This window comes from Sarcophilus harrisii, chromosome 1, assembly GCF_902635505.1.
Source record: "Sarcophilus harrisii chromosome 1, mSarHar1.11, whole genome shotgun sequence".
NCBI classification, from domain to species: Eukaryota; Metazoa; Chordata; class Mammalia; order Dasyuromorphia; family Dasyuridae; genus Sarcophilus; species Sarcophilus harrisii.
In genome coordinates, this window is record NC_045426.1 from 331722680 (window position 1) to 331738058 (window position 15379).

At 32.0% G+C, this 15379-nt stretch overlaps 1 pseudogene; it reads right to left on the minus strand.

Annotated features, from left to right (window-relative positions):
• Nucleotides 1-11389: 11389 nt before the first annotated feature.
• Nucleotides 11390-12325, minus strand: LOC116421203 (annotated as a pseudogene).
• Nucleotides 12326-15379: the final 3054 nt, after the last annotated feature.

Genomic DNA, 15379 nt, shown 5'->3' on the forward strand with positions numbered 1-15379 from the left:
TTCTCACATCACTCATGGGAGGAAGGTGTGAATTGTACCAAACTGCAAAGATTCAAGAAGTTAAATACTTGCTTAGGTCACAAATTGGGTAAAAATTTAAAGTAAGATTTAAACTTAAGATATTCCTGACTTCAAGTACAACATGCTATCAATGCAGGATATAGATGCACAGATTCAATACAATTTCCATATTTTGTGATATTCTAAATTTCTTTAAGTGAGAAATCACTCTATAAATTGACCTCACTTAATTTATCCAACATTCTTCTTGCTTCTATATAATCATAAACAAAAAGATTGTACTGTTAGTTTTGTTTCATCATTAATCTCTCTCTCTCTCTCTCTGTCTCTCAGTCTCTTTGTTTCTGTCACTGTCTCCCTGTGTTTGTTTGTTTGTGTAGAGGGAAAAGGAGAAAAGGGAAAGGGTAGGCTAAATAAAAGAGAAAACAGAAATAGTAGGAGAAAGGTATAAAAAAGGATAAGGAATCTAAAGGTAGAGGGCTGCTTGAGGCAAGTAGTGCCCCTAAGTAAAATACTGGGGATTAGGGAAAGGGGAAAGGAAAGAGAAAAGTATAATTTAGGGTTAATAAGAGGACAGGAAATACAGAATTAGTAGTTTTAACTGTAAATGTGAGTGGACTGAACTCTCCCATAAAACATAAGCACAGAGCAGACTGAATTAAAAGCCAGAATCCTACAATATGTTGTTTACAAGAAACACATTTAAAACAGAGTGATACATACAAAGTAAAGGTAAAAGACTGAGGCAGAATTTATTATGCTTCAGGTGAAGTGTAAAAAAAAAAAAAAAAAAGCAGGGATATCCATCCTGATCTCAGATCAAGTAAAAGCAAAAATTGATGTAATTAAAAGAGATAAAGAAGGAAACTATATCTTGTCAGAGGGTATCATAGATAATGAAGCAATATCAATACTAAACATATATGCACCAAATGTATAGCATGGAAATTCCTAATGGAGAACTTAAGAGAGCTACAAAAAGAAATAAACAGAAAAACTGTAATACTGAGAGGTCTCAAACTTGCTCTCTCAGAAGAAGATAAGTCAAATCACAAAATAAATAAGAAAGAAGTTAAAGAGGTCAATAGAATCCTAGAAAAGTAAGATAGACCTTTGGAGAAAATTGAATGGAGATAGAAAGGAGTACATTTTCTTCTCAGCAGTACATGGAACCTATACAAAAATTGACCATATATTAGGACATAAAGATCTCAAAATTAAATGCAGAAAGGCAGAAATAGTGAATGCATGTTTTTTTCAGATCACAATGCAATGAAAATTACATTCAATAAAAGGCCAGGGGAAATAGATCAAAAAGTAAATGGAAACTAAATAATCTCATCCTAAAAATGAATGGGTGAAACAGAAAATCATAGACACAATAAATTATTTCAGCCAAGAGAATAAAATTAATGAGACAACATGCTAAAATTTATGGAATGCAGCCAAAGAGATAATAAGGGGAAATTTTATCTTTCTAGATGCTTACTTGCATAAAATAGAGAAAGAGAAGATTAATTAATTGGTCTTGCAACTAAAAAAGCCAGAAAAAAACAAATTAAAAACCCCCAATCAAATACCAAATTTAAAATTCTAAAAATAAATGGAGAGATTAATAAAAATTAAAAGTAAAAAAAATTGTTGAATTAATAAATAAAATTGAGTTGGTTTTATGAAAAAACCAACAAAATAGATAAAGCTTTAGTTAATTTGATTAGAAAACGGAAAGAGGAAAATCAAATTGTTAGTCTCAAAAATGAAAAAGGAGAACTATCTCCCAATGAAGACGAAATTAGAGCACTTATTAGGACTTGCTTTGCCCAACTTTATGTCAATAAATTTGACAACCTAAATAAAATGGAGGAATACCTACAAAAATGTAGATTGCCTGGATTAACAAAAGAGGAAATAAATTACTTAAATAGTCCCATTTTAGAAAAAGAAATAGAACAAGCTATTAATTAACTCCCAAAGAAAAAATCCCCAGAACAGATGGATTTACATGAGAATTCTACCAAACATTTAAAGAACAATTAACTCCAATACTATGTAAACTATATGAAAAAAAAATAGGGAATGGAGGACTCTTACCAAATTTCTTTTATGACACAGACATGGTATTGATACCTAAACCAGGTAGATTGAAAACAGAGAAAGAAAATTATAGACCAATCTCCCTAATGAATATTGATGCTAAAATCTTAAATAAAATATTAGCAAAAAGATTATAGAAAATCATTTCCAGGATAATACATCATGACCAAGTCAGATTTATCCAGGAATGCAGGGCTGGTTCAATATCAGGAAAACTATTAGCATAATTGACTTTATCAATAACTAAATTAACAAAAACCATGTGATTATCTTAATAGATGCAGAAAAAGCATTTAATAAACTCCAACACCCATTCCTATTAAAAACACTAGAAAATATAGAAATAAATGGACTTTTCTTTAAAATAGACAGTCGCATCCGTTTAAAACCATCAACAAGCATCATATGTAATAGGGATAAACTGGAACCATTTCTAATAAGATCAAGGTAAAATAAAGGTTACTCGCTATCACCATTACTATTCAGTGTTGTATTAGAAATGTTAGCGTTGGCAATAAGATAAGACAAAGAGATTAAATGAATTAGAATAGGTAATGAGGAAATCAAGTTATCACTCTTTGCAGATGATATGATTGTATATTTAAAGAACCCTAGAGAATCAACTAAAAAAACTATTAGAAATAATCCACAACTTTAGCAAAGTTTCAGGATATGAAATAAATCCACATAAATCATCAGGATTTTTATACTTCACTAACAAAACCCAATAGCAAGAGATACAAAGAGAAATTCCATTGAGAATAACTGTTCATAATATAAAATATTTGGGAATTTATCTGCCAAAGGAAAGTCAGGAACTATATGAGGAAAACTACAAAACACTTCCCACACAAATAAATTCACATCTAACCAATTGGAAAAATATCAAGTGCTCTTGGATAGGTCATCAAATATAATAAAGATGACAATACTATCCAAACTAATCTATTTATTTAGCGCTATACCAATCAAACTCCCAAGAAACTATTTTACTCACCTAGAAAAAATAACAACAAAATTCATCTGGAAGAATAAAAAGGTCAAGAATTTCAAGGGAATTAGTGGGGGGGAAAAAGCAAATGAAGGTGGCCTAGCTGTGCCAGATGTAAAATTATATTATAAAGCAGCAGTCATCAAAACCATTTTGTACTGGTTAAGAAAAAGAGCAGTTGATCAGTGGAATAGGTTAGGTTCACAGAAAAAATTAGTCAATGATTAGTGCTTGACATGACCAAAGACCCCAGCTTTTGGGATGAGAATTCACTATTTGACAAAAACTGCTGGGAAAATTGGAAACTAGGCAGAAAGTAGGCATAGACCCGCACCTAACACCATATACCAAGACTGGGTTGAAATGGATTCATGATCTAGACATAAAAAATTATATTCTAAAAAAAATTAGAAAAACATAGGATAGTATACCTCTTAGATCTGTGGGGGAGGAAGGAATTTGTGACCAAAAAAGAACTAGAGATTATTATTAATCAAAAAATAGACAATTTTGGTTATACTAAGTTTAAAAGTTTTTGTGCAAACAAAATTAAAGCAGACAAGATTAGATGGAAAGCAATACACTGGGAAAATATTTTTACATTCAGAATTTCTGATAAAGGCCTAAATAAATAGAGAACTGATGAAAATTTATAAGATTCAAGCCATTCTCCAATTGATAAATAGTCAAAGGACAATTTTCAGGTGAAGAAATTGAAACCATTTCTAGTCATATGAAAAGGTGCTCCAAATCACTATTGATCAGAGAAATGCAAACTAAGACAACTCTGAGATACCACTACACACCTCTCAAATTGGTTAAGATGATGGGAAAAAATAATGACGAATGTTGGAGGGATGTGGGAAAACTGGGACACTGATACATTGTTAGTGAAACTGTGAATGAATCCAACCATTCTGGGGAGCAATTTGGAACTATGCTCAAAAAGTTCTTAAACTGTGCATACCCTTTGAACCAGCAGTGTTTCTACTGGGCTTTTATATTCCAAAGAGATCTTAATGGAGGGAAAGGGATCCACATGTGCAAAAATGTTGGTGGTAACAGTTTTTGTAGTGGCTAGAAACTGGAAACTGAATGGATGGCTATCAGTTGGAGAATGGCTAAGTTATGGTATATGAATGTTAGGGAATATTATTGCTCTGTAAGAAACTTTCAGCAGGATGATTTCAAAGAGGCCTGGAGAGACTTACATGAACTGATGCTGAGCGAACTGAGGAGAACCAGGAGATCATTGTACACAGCAACAAGACTATATGATGATCAATTCTGATGAACGTAGCTTGCCTCAACAATGAAATGATTCAAACCAATTCCAATTGTTCAGTGATGAAGAGAGCCATCTACACCCAGAGAGAACTCTGTGGGAATTGAATGTGGACCACAGCATAACCTTCTCACTCTTTCTGTTGTTTTTTGCTTGCATTTTGTTTTCTTTCCCAGTTTTTTTCCCCTTCTTGATCTAATTTTTCTTGTGCAGCAAGATAACTGTATAAATATGTGTACATATATTGGATATAATATATATTTTAACATATTTAACATAAATTATCTGCCATTTAGGGGAGGGGGTGGACAAAAGGAGAGAATAATTTGGATCAGAAGATTTTGTAAGGCTCAGTATTGAAAAATTACCCTTGCATATGTTTTATAAATAAAAAGCTTTAATAAAAATAAAAATATCAATTATAATATTTTATTACTTCATGTAAGATAAGGTGTTTTTTTCATCATGTTTTTCAGGAAGTCCAATAATCCTTATATTATCTCTCCTAGATTTATTTTCCAGGTCAGTTCCTTTTTCCTAGGAGGTATTTCATATTTTCGTCAATTTTTTAAATTGTTTTGGTTTTGTTTGACCTGTTCTTGAAGTCTCATTGAGTCTTTCACTTCCATTTCTTCAATTCTAATCTTAGCGCATTATTTTCTTTAGTTAGCTTTTTTGGCTCTTTTTGTATTTGGCCAATTGAATTATATTGTTCATTGAATTTTTTTTCCATTTCAAAAATTCTGTTTTTCAATGAGTTGGTAGCTTTTTCATATCTATTTTGTAAGGAGTTATATACTTTTCCCATTTCATCAGATCTATTTTATAGAAAGTTATATGCTTTTCTCATTTCTTCAAATTTTTTTTCTTCAGATTTTTTTTCTTTCTTCCATACCCTCTTGCAAAGATCTCATTTCCTTTCCCCATTTTTTTTTCTAACTCTTTTAAGATTCTTTTTGAAATTTCCGAAAAAAGCCTTGAGAAATAGGGACCAGTTCATATCTCCTTTTGGGTCTTCATCTGGAGTTGATTGGCCTTTAGGAACCTCAGGGTTTGAGGTCTGTTCTCCCTTTCCATAAAAGATATCTATTGTCAGAGTTCTTTTTGCTTTTTTGTTCATTTTTAAGGGTTGAGATCTACTCTTTTTTATTATAGGTTTTTATTTTCAAGATATATGCATGGGTAATTTTTCAGCATTGACAATTGCAAAATCTTTTGTTCCAATTTTTCCCCTCCTTCTCCCCACCCTCTCCCCAGATGGCAGGTAGACCAATACATGTTAAATATATTAAAGCATATGTTAAATACAATATATTTATACATATCCCAATTAAGCTGTAAAGGAAATCAAAAATGCAGGTGGATAAAAACAGAGGGATTAGAAATGCTATGTAGTGATTCACATTCATTTCCCAGAGGTCTTTTGCTGGGTGTAGCTGGTTCTATTCATTATTGAATAAATGGAACTGATTTGGTTCATCTCATTGTTGAAGAGACCCACGTCCATCAGAACTGATCATCGTGTAGTATTGTTGTTGAAGTATATAATGATCTCCTGGTCCTGCTCATTTCACTCAGCATCAGTTCGTGTAAGTCTCTCCAGGCCTTTCTGAAATCAACCTGCTGGTCATTTGTTACAGAACAATCATATTCCATAGCATTCATATACCACAATTTATTCAGCCATTCTCCAATTGATGGGTATCCACTCAATTTCCAGTTTCTAGTCACTACAAAGAGGGATGCCACAAACATCTTTGCACATACAGGTCCCTTTCCCTTCTTTAAGAACTCTTTGTGATATAAGCCCAGTAGTAACACTGCTGGTTCAAAGGATATGCACAGTTTAAGAACTTTTTGAGCATAGTTCCAAATTGCTCTCCAGAATGGCTGGATGTATTCACAATTCCACCAACAATGTATCAATGTCCCAGTTTTCCCACATCCCCTCCAACATTCAGCATTATCTTTTCCTGTCATCCTCGCCCATCTGACAGGTGTGTAGTGGTATCTCAGAGTTGTCTTAATTTGCATTTCTCTGCTTAATAATGACTTGGAGCATCTATTCATATGGTTAGAAATAGTTTCGTGTCTTCATCTGAAAATTGTCTATTCATATCTTTGACCATTTATCAATTGGAGAATGGCTTGATTTCTTATAAATTAGAGTCATTTCTCTATATATTTGGAAAAGAGGCCTTTATCTGAACCTTTGACCATAAAAATATTTTCCCAGTTTATTGTTTCCCTTCTAATCTTGACTGCATTAGTTTTGTTTGTACAAAAGCTTTTCAATTTGATATAATGAAAATTTTCTGTTTTGTGATTAATAATGATTTCTACTTCTTCTTTGGTCACAAATTCCTTCCTCCTCCACAGGTCTGAGAGGTAAACTATCCTATGTTCTTTTAATTTATTTATAGTCTCCATTCTTTATGGTTAGATCATTGACCTTATCTTAAAGTATGGTGTTAAGTGTGGGTCAATGCCTAGTTTCTGCCATACTAATTTCCAATTTTCCCAGCAAATTTTTTTGTCAGTGAATTCTTATTCCAAAAGCTAAGATCTTTGGGTTTGTCAAACACTAAACTATTAAAGTTATTAACTGTTTTGTCCTTTGAACTTAACCTATTCCATCGATCAACTAGTTTTTTTCTTAGCCAATACCAAATGATTTTGGTAACCGTTGCTTTATAATATAGTTTTAGATATGGAAAAAGCTAGGCCACTTTCATTTGATTTTTTTTCATTAGTTCCCTTGAAATTCTTGACATTTTGTTGTTCCACATGAATTTTGTTGTTATTCTTTCTATGTCATTAAAATAATTTTTTGGGAGTGTGATTGGTATAGTACTAAATAAAAAGATTATTTGAGTTAGTATTGTCATCTTTATTATATTTACTTGACTTATCCAAGAGCACGTAATTTTTTCAATTGCTTAGATCTGGCTTTATTTGTGTGGAAAGTGTTTTATGGTTTTCCTCATATAGTTCCTGATTTTCCCTTGGCATATAGATTCCCAAATATTTTATACTATCAACAGTTACTTTAAACAACATTTCACTTTGTAACTCTAACTGTTGGATTTTGTTAGTGATATATGAGAATGCTGATGAGTTGTGTGGGTTTATTTTGTATCCTGCAAATTTGCTAAACGTGTGGATTATTTCTCATAGCTTTTTAGGTAGAATCTCTGTGTTTCTCTAAGTATACCATCATATCATCTGCAAAGAGTGATAATTTGGTTTCCTCATTATCTACTCTAATTCCTTTAATCTCTTTCTCAACTCTTATTGCTGTATTGTAACCTCTTATTGTTGAGGTTAGTGTTTCTAATACAATATTGAATAATAATTGTAATAGTGGGCAACCTTGTTTCACTCCTGATCTTACTGGGAATGGTTCAAGCTTATCCCCATTACATATGATGATCACTGACAGTTTTAAATAGATGCTACTGATCATTTTAAGTAAAAGTCCATTATTCCTATACTCTCAGGTGTTTTTAATAGGAATGGATGTTGGATTTTCTCAAATGCTTTTTCTGCATCTAGTGAGATGATCATATGGTTTTTGTTAATTTGGTTATTGATATAGTCAATTATGCTAATGGTTTTCCTAATATTGAACCAGCCCTACATTCTTGGTATAAATCTTACTTGGTCGTGGTGTATTATCCTGGAAATGATTTTCTATAATCTTTTTGCTAATATTTTATTTAATATTCTAGCATCAATATTCATTAGGGAGATTGGTCTATAATTTTCTTTCTGTTTTCAATCTACCTGGTTTAGGTATCAATACCATGTCTGTGTCATAAAAGGAATTTGGTAGGACTCCTTCTTTCATCATATGATCCTTCTTAGAAATTATGTTTTAATTTCTATAACTCTTTCACTTTCTTGCAATCCATTTCACCTTTCTTGCAAATTGAGTGGGAAAGAGAGTGTTGTCTTATTCTAATTCTTTTAACTCTTTCTACTTATTGAACCAATTGCAATAGTCTAATTCAATTCGTCTAGGGAGTAGGTAATCATTCCAGTTCACCAGGTAATATCTGAAGTACTTTTTCAAAGGCCTTCTTCTGTGAAACTTCATCTTAAAAGTCCTGATCTCAAGTTCAGTGCCTCACTGAATGCTATTTCCATTTCTTTCAAAGGTCACTATTGTTTGACAGGCCATAGTTAGGCCTATATTTGGGGATGTTATACCCAGAAATGAAACTTAAGAGATATATATATATACTCTAAGGTAATAATGACCCTCATACTCAGGTCATGAAAGGATTGACACATGTGCTTGATGAATTAGTCATCCAGGAAAGATCACGAATGACTTAAGAGATATGGCAGTAAGAAGGTTAACATTTTCCCGACTTTTAAATAAGAGAACAGAGTCCATAATCTCTAAACCAGTGAACTTAATTTAAATTCCTAGAAACATTCTAGAGTTCATTAATGGAAATCTAGAAATAGTCATTGGTTACAAAGTACTAATATCACCTCAACAAAAATAGATTATGTCATACCAATTTTGCTTTCTATTTTGATAGAACTTTTTGATATGAGGAATACTACAAAAATCTTTTATCTAAATTATATCAAAACATTGTATAAATTATTTCCTATTATTCTTGTGAGAAGATAAACATGGAGTGATATTTCCAAACAGATTTTGATAGATACATTTATATTTACTGCGAGTTGTTGATGGTTCAAAGTCTAGATTACAAAAAGTCATCAGGAAATTGTTCCAATGATCCATCTCCTTTTTATACACTTTTATCAATGACTCAGATAAAGACACAGTTAACACATTCACCAAATTAGCAAGAGGTACAAAACTGTGAGGGATAATCCACACAAATGGCAAAGTAAGGTTCCAGAACCAACCTCTAAGAAAGACACAGAAAAATGGGAGTGTTTATGTATATGTATTTATGTGTGTGTGTGTGTGTGTGTGTGTTTACACAAGGGTGTAGTTTTGTGAAAACTCGTCAAACCTATCATAATACTAGATTTTCAGACAATATGCAACCCCAAATGTTGTGTATATATAGATATCTGTATATGTATGACTATATGTATATGTATGTAACTGTCAGCTATAGTGTAATTTTTGCCAAGCATTAATAGCACAATTTTATAAATTTCTTAAAAATAGCAGAATTATTCTAAATACTTATAAACATATTACAAAAAACATAAAATATGTCACATGAAACTTCTACTTCATTGAAGTTAATTCATTGAATTGTTTAGATGAAATAATACATTTACAACTCCCACTTTTGGTATTCTCTATGTTGTTTTGCTAAAAAAAAAAATCATCATAGTTGATTATGTGCAGTAAAATTGTTGATAAACTATGCTGTACAACAACAATCAAAGATAGACTAGACCATAATTTTGCATTCCACTCTACTAATGTCACCAAATAGAGACATTCTCAAATAATCAATTAATCATAATGGATTAAGTTCTTGCTAATTACCAGGTATTACCTAAGCACCTAAATTATGAAAATATGAAGATAATATTGAAATAATCCCTTTTTGGAATGAGTTTGCATTCTATCAGGGAAGAATAATACATATGTACATATATACAGAATAAATGCATTCAGAATAAATCAAAATATTTAAAGGCAAATAAAAGGTAGAGAGTGAGGGTACTAACAAGTTGGTATATGTATCAGGAAAGACATTATATAGCTGGGAAAAAGAAATAAGATAATTCCAAATTGATTGTCATTCCATTGTTATCTTGTAATTCATCAAATCAAAATTAACTAAAATATTAAATATTACATCAATTAATCCCTGATGAAGAGTCACAATCCATAAATAAATATGCTGAGTAATTGGAAATTCCTAAGTAATGCTGAGTAATTTCTAACTTTCTAAAGTCTACATCTGAGAAGTTTAGTTTGAAGATGAATCTTTTTTCAAATTTCCATAGATAAATTAGTTTTTCAACAAGATTTTTGAATTATTGTTCATTTCCAAAAGATACAAATTGTTTTAGTTCTTAAAAATGTGTTTCTTTGGGCTTTATCTCACCCCTTAATTGTTGCTGTTAAGTCATTTAGTCATACCTGACTCTTCATAATCTTAGTAATCAAGTTTCTTGATAAAGATACTGAAGTTGTTGCCATGTCCTTTTACCACATCCTCATTTTAGAGTTGAGGAAATTGAGGAAAACAGAACTTTAAATGACTTGCACAGGGTCAGAAAGCTTTTAAGTATTTGAAGTTGCATTTGAACACAGTTTCACCTGACTTCAGGCATAGCACTTTTTCCACTGATACATCTTAAAGTGTGTACTATGTTGCAGGTACTATGTTAAGTGCTGGAGATGAAAATTATCCTTCATATGGAGCTTGATGTAGATTGGAATTTTGGTCAAGTATGATTTCATTAAGAAAATCCCTGAAGAACTTTCCAAATCATCCATTTTGTAATTTTTTAGTTTTATTATAGAATAATTTTTATGAGAATAGTGATCTTATATGTTTTAAACATACTGAATCTCTCATTACTGTCACAATGTACTATATACAGTATAGATACTTACTATATATTTGCTAAATTTTTGAGTATATATCAAAATAAATTATAGTTTTACCTCAAGATACCTCTGTAATTTAGGATATCCTAATTATTTTGCTGAATCTCACCTTAAAAAATGGAAATGTGAGTTTTATCTTTTGTCAATCTAGCAAAATGAATTTCTTTATGGGTGGTTTATTATAAGACAAAGTTTTTAAAACACACAAGAGCAAGAGGTAGACATGTGGAGAATATAAAAGATATGTAGGGATAAGAAGTGTTTTTCAAATATAATACATGAATATATTATATGGAAAGGAAGCTAATCATACTTTAAGTATTGCATAAACAATAATATACTTGACACCAGAGAGAGTAATGTTATCATTGGATACCAAACACTATGTCCAAGACAAAACACAAATTAACTGTAAACCTCAAGCAGTTCACATGCTTTTGAAGTATAGATTTCTAATGATAAATTTCTGCACAGCTCCTTTTACCTCCTTGTTCCCTCAAACTATAAATAAGGGATTCAACATTGGGGAGGATAACTCCATAGGACATCCCAATGAGCCTATCAGATTTCAGTGTCCTTGGACTTGGGCTTCATGTAAAAGGGGCTGGGAACCAAGAACAAGATCACCACAGTTAGGTGGGCTGAGCGGTAGAAAAGTTTCTTCCCTCCCTTCACTGGAGTTGATCCTCAGGATGGTGGAGATAATGAAAATATAGGAGAAGGAAATGAGCAGCAGAGGAGTAATTAAAATAACAATACTTGCAACTGTCATGATAAACACATTGAGGGAGATGTCTCCACAGATCAGTTTGAGAAGGGCCAGGATTTCACAGGTAAGATGATCAATGACATTCCCACAAAACGGCTTTATAAGGGCCAGTACAGTTTGTATCAGTGATATAAGAAAACCTCCTATCCATGTCCAAGCAGCCATTTGTGCACAGAGTCCCTTGTTCATAAAGATGGTATATCTCAGGGGATTGCAGATGGCTACATACCTGTCATAGGCCATCACTGCTAGGAGAATGCATTCTGTGCAACCCAAGCCAAGAGAAATAACCATCTGCAGGGCACATCCAAAGAAGGAGATGGATTTTCTCTCAGACATGACAATTATCAGCATTGGAGGGATAGATGAAGATGTGTAGCATATGTCCAAAAAGGAGAGATTTCCAAGGAAAAAATACATAGGGGTGTGAAGGTGGGAATCCAGAATGCTGACAATAATGAGCATGCTGTTTCCCAAGAGGATCACCAGGTACATCACCAGGCAGAGCACATAAAGAGCTAGCAAGAGACCCGGGTAATGAGAAAGCCCGACCAGAAAAAATTCAGTCACAGCTGTGTAATTCCCCTTGTTCATATTATTTTAAGTGTGTCAACTGCAGGATTTTGGAAAGTACACCTTAAAGTAACTGGAATGAATAATAAAATGTTTGTAATTAGTTTCATACTTTGAATTATGAAAATATGGATTTTTTGGTTCAGTGGTATAGGCATTTAAATATATGCAGAAAAGCAAAAATTAGGAAAATGCAAAAAAAAAAAAAAGTAGCAATTTGAAGCAGATGTGATGGCCAATATTTGTAGCAAAGTTTTCATGTGAGAATAAAAGCAACAAATATATTGCTCATTGACTCAGGAAAAGTGGAATAAATTGCAACACATGAATCCAATGGAGGACTATTTTGCCATAAAAGATGATGAATACGAAAAATTCAGAGAAACTTGGAAGACTTGCTTGAACTGATCTTGTGTGAAGTAAATAGAATTGAGAGAACAAATTTTAAAAGGATCATAATTTTGGAAAGAAGAACAAGACAGAAAATACTGCAAATATCCAATTTCAATCACTGAATATTAACAATAAACATGTGTTCATCTCCTGGGCAGATCAGTGAAGATCTAGAGGATTGAAATGACATAGATATAGTTGGAATGGATTTTGTGCTGATTAATTTTGTTTATCCATTTTTGCTATTAGGAAAGTTCTATAGAGTGAGGGTTTATTGGAAAGTGAAACTATTATTTTTACACCATAGGCAAAACTATCATTAAAATTCATCTAGAAGACTCTAATATAGATGAAGACAGTTAAAATTTTAGAGTGTCCAGTTGAGAAAGGACTATTGAAACAGTGTTGTTGCTATTATTGTGAGATCATATCTGACTCTTCATGAACCAGCTTAGAATTTTTTGAGCAGAAATACTGAATTAGTTTACCATTTTTTTTTCTGTAGTTCATTTCATAGATGAGGAAATAGAGGAAACAGGATTAAAAGACTTGCCTAGAGTCACACCATTAAGGGAATGTCTGAGGTCTGATTTGAATTTAGAAACATGAATCTTCCTGACTTGAGGATCAGTACTCTATTCTCTAAGCCAAAACTGCTTACTGTATGATAGCATGTAATTGAATGTGGGGGCTTACAAAATGAAATCTCTGATTTGTATACCTATTTTATACATGTATATATTTGGGATGTTAGTGAATATTTCCTCAGGCAAAAAAAAAGGTTTGTGAATGTAAAAAGTTTAAGAATTCCTGCACTATGTCATCCAGTTGCCTTAAATCAGTGTTCATTAGAAGAAATTCATCTCTGTAAAATGGGGAAATTAAGGACATAAAGACATATGCAATCAGAAGGAGCAACACTTAAGTCCTTCAATGTGATTCTTGCATTTTTTTTGCAAGACTATATAATCCAATTACTTTCCCCTGGGACTCAATATCTTCAACTTCAGAATATGTTGACCTGTGTGGTTCCTTTCAACTTTAGATCTGCAGTCTAAATCTATGATCTGTTGACAGGAGATTGTGAAGTCAAAGTCTTAAACAAAACAGAAATATTAAGTTATAGGCAGTGTAGTAGGGCATTCAAAAATGGTCCTTTTGTAATTTGTTCTCTTAATAGTTCACATCACATCAGTTTACATAAGTTTCCCAAGTTTTTCTGAATTTTTCATGTTCATCATCTCATCACAAAAAAGGAACATTATTTTACACCAAAAGCCAATTTGTAGTTTGATAACAAATTTATTTATTAATTTCCAGTTGATTTTATAATTTTGATGCTATATCCCTAATGCTCTAGAAACAATATGTCTTAAACTCAGTAGTTTCCCAATTCTCTAAGCATCTGGTTATTAAAAGTCCCTTCTCAGTCTTTACTATGGTGTACTAGTAACTTTCTCAACTTAGGCAGTCTCATACATAAACTTATCTATAAGGCTACATACTTACCTCACCTCTCCAGGTGAAAAAAGTGTAAAGAGTAGTTTTTGTGTTAAAAAGGTTCAAACTTTTGGAGGGATAATCAGCTAAAAAAATGGAAAAATATGAGGGATTCAGGAAAAGAAATAGGAGTGGTTGCAAAGGAACAAAGCAGTATAGAGACCCAGAATTCCTGGAAGTATACTTGAAAAAGATGTTAACTCAGTGAAATTGATGAGATAATGGTTTTCTAGTTCTCTACTCTTTAGTATAGTGAGTTAATGGTTCTATAGTTTACATATCATCAGTATGCTGTAATGATGTAATTATAATAAGGTATATAAGGGCTAAGAAGGACTGGAAGATAGACCTTTCATCCTTGACCAGCCCTCTTGGATGACTGTCCTGCCTCCTACACTCCTGCACTATGATCAAGGCTGGTCTGGAGGTCCTCCAGAAAGCTAGCCCAATCAGTACATCACAGTATCATCATGAGAGTATAAACAATTCATCAATAAGACTTTATTTATATTTTATTTTTTCAATAATATTTTATTTTTTTCTAAATACATTCAAATAACTTTCCATTCATTTTTTTAAAAAACTTTTATGTTTCCAAATTTTTATCCCTTTGGACTTTCCCCTTCCCCTAAGAAAACAAAGCAATTTTATATAGGTTTAATATGCAAAATCTTTTTTAAACTTATTTCAATATTTTGTCATGTTGTGCAACAAAGATCAGATCAAAGGGAAAAACACGAAAAATTAAAAATAAATAAAAAGGTGACAATACTATATTTCAATCCACATTCAATTTCTATAATTCCCTCTCTGATATGAATGGCATTTTCCATCCCACAACTATTGGCATTGCCAACGAGACTTTATTGAGTACCTACTATATGTTAGTCTATGGAGTATATAAATTAAAGAATGGAATAACATAATTTAAGTTTCTACATATCTATTTTTATATTCAACAATATCCTTGAATAATTTGAAGAGAAATAAATAAGAAATATAAATACATTTTCTGTCTAGGATGGATAATAGTTAACCTTCTATAGCTATTCCTATCCCAGCTAAGTGTATTTGGAAAAAGAGGTTAATGTTAGAATATTTAAAAATAACCTTAGAACTTAAATTAAGTATTCTAAAAACCTAAGAAAGATATTATTAAAAGCAAAACAGAATGTTAGAATG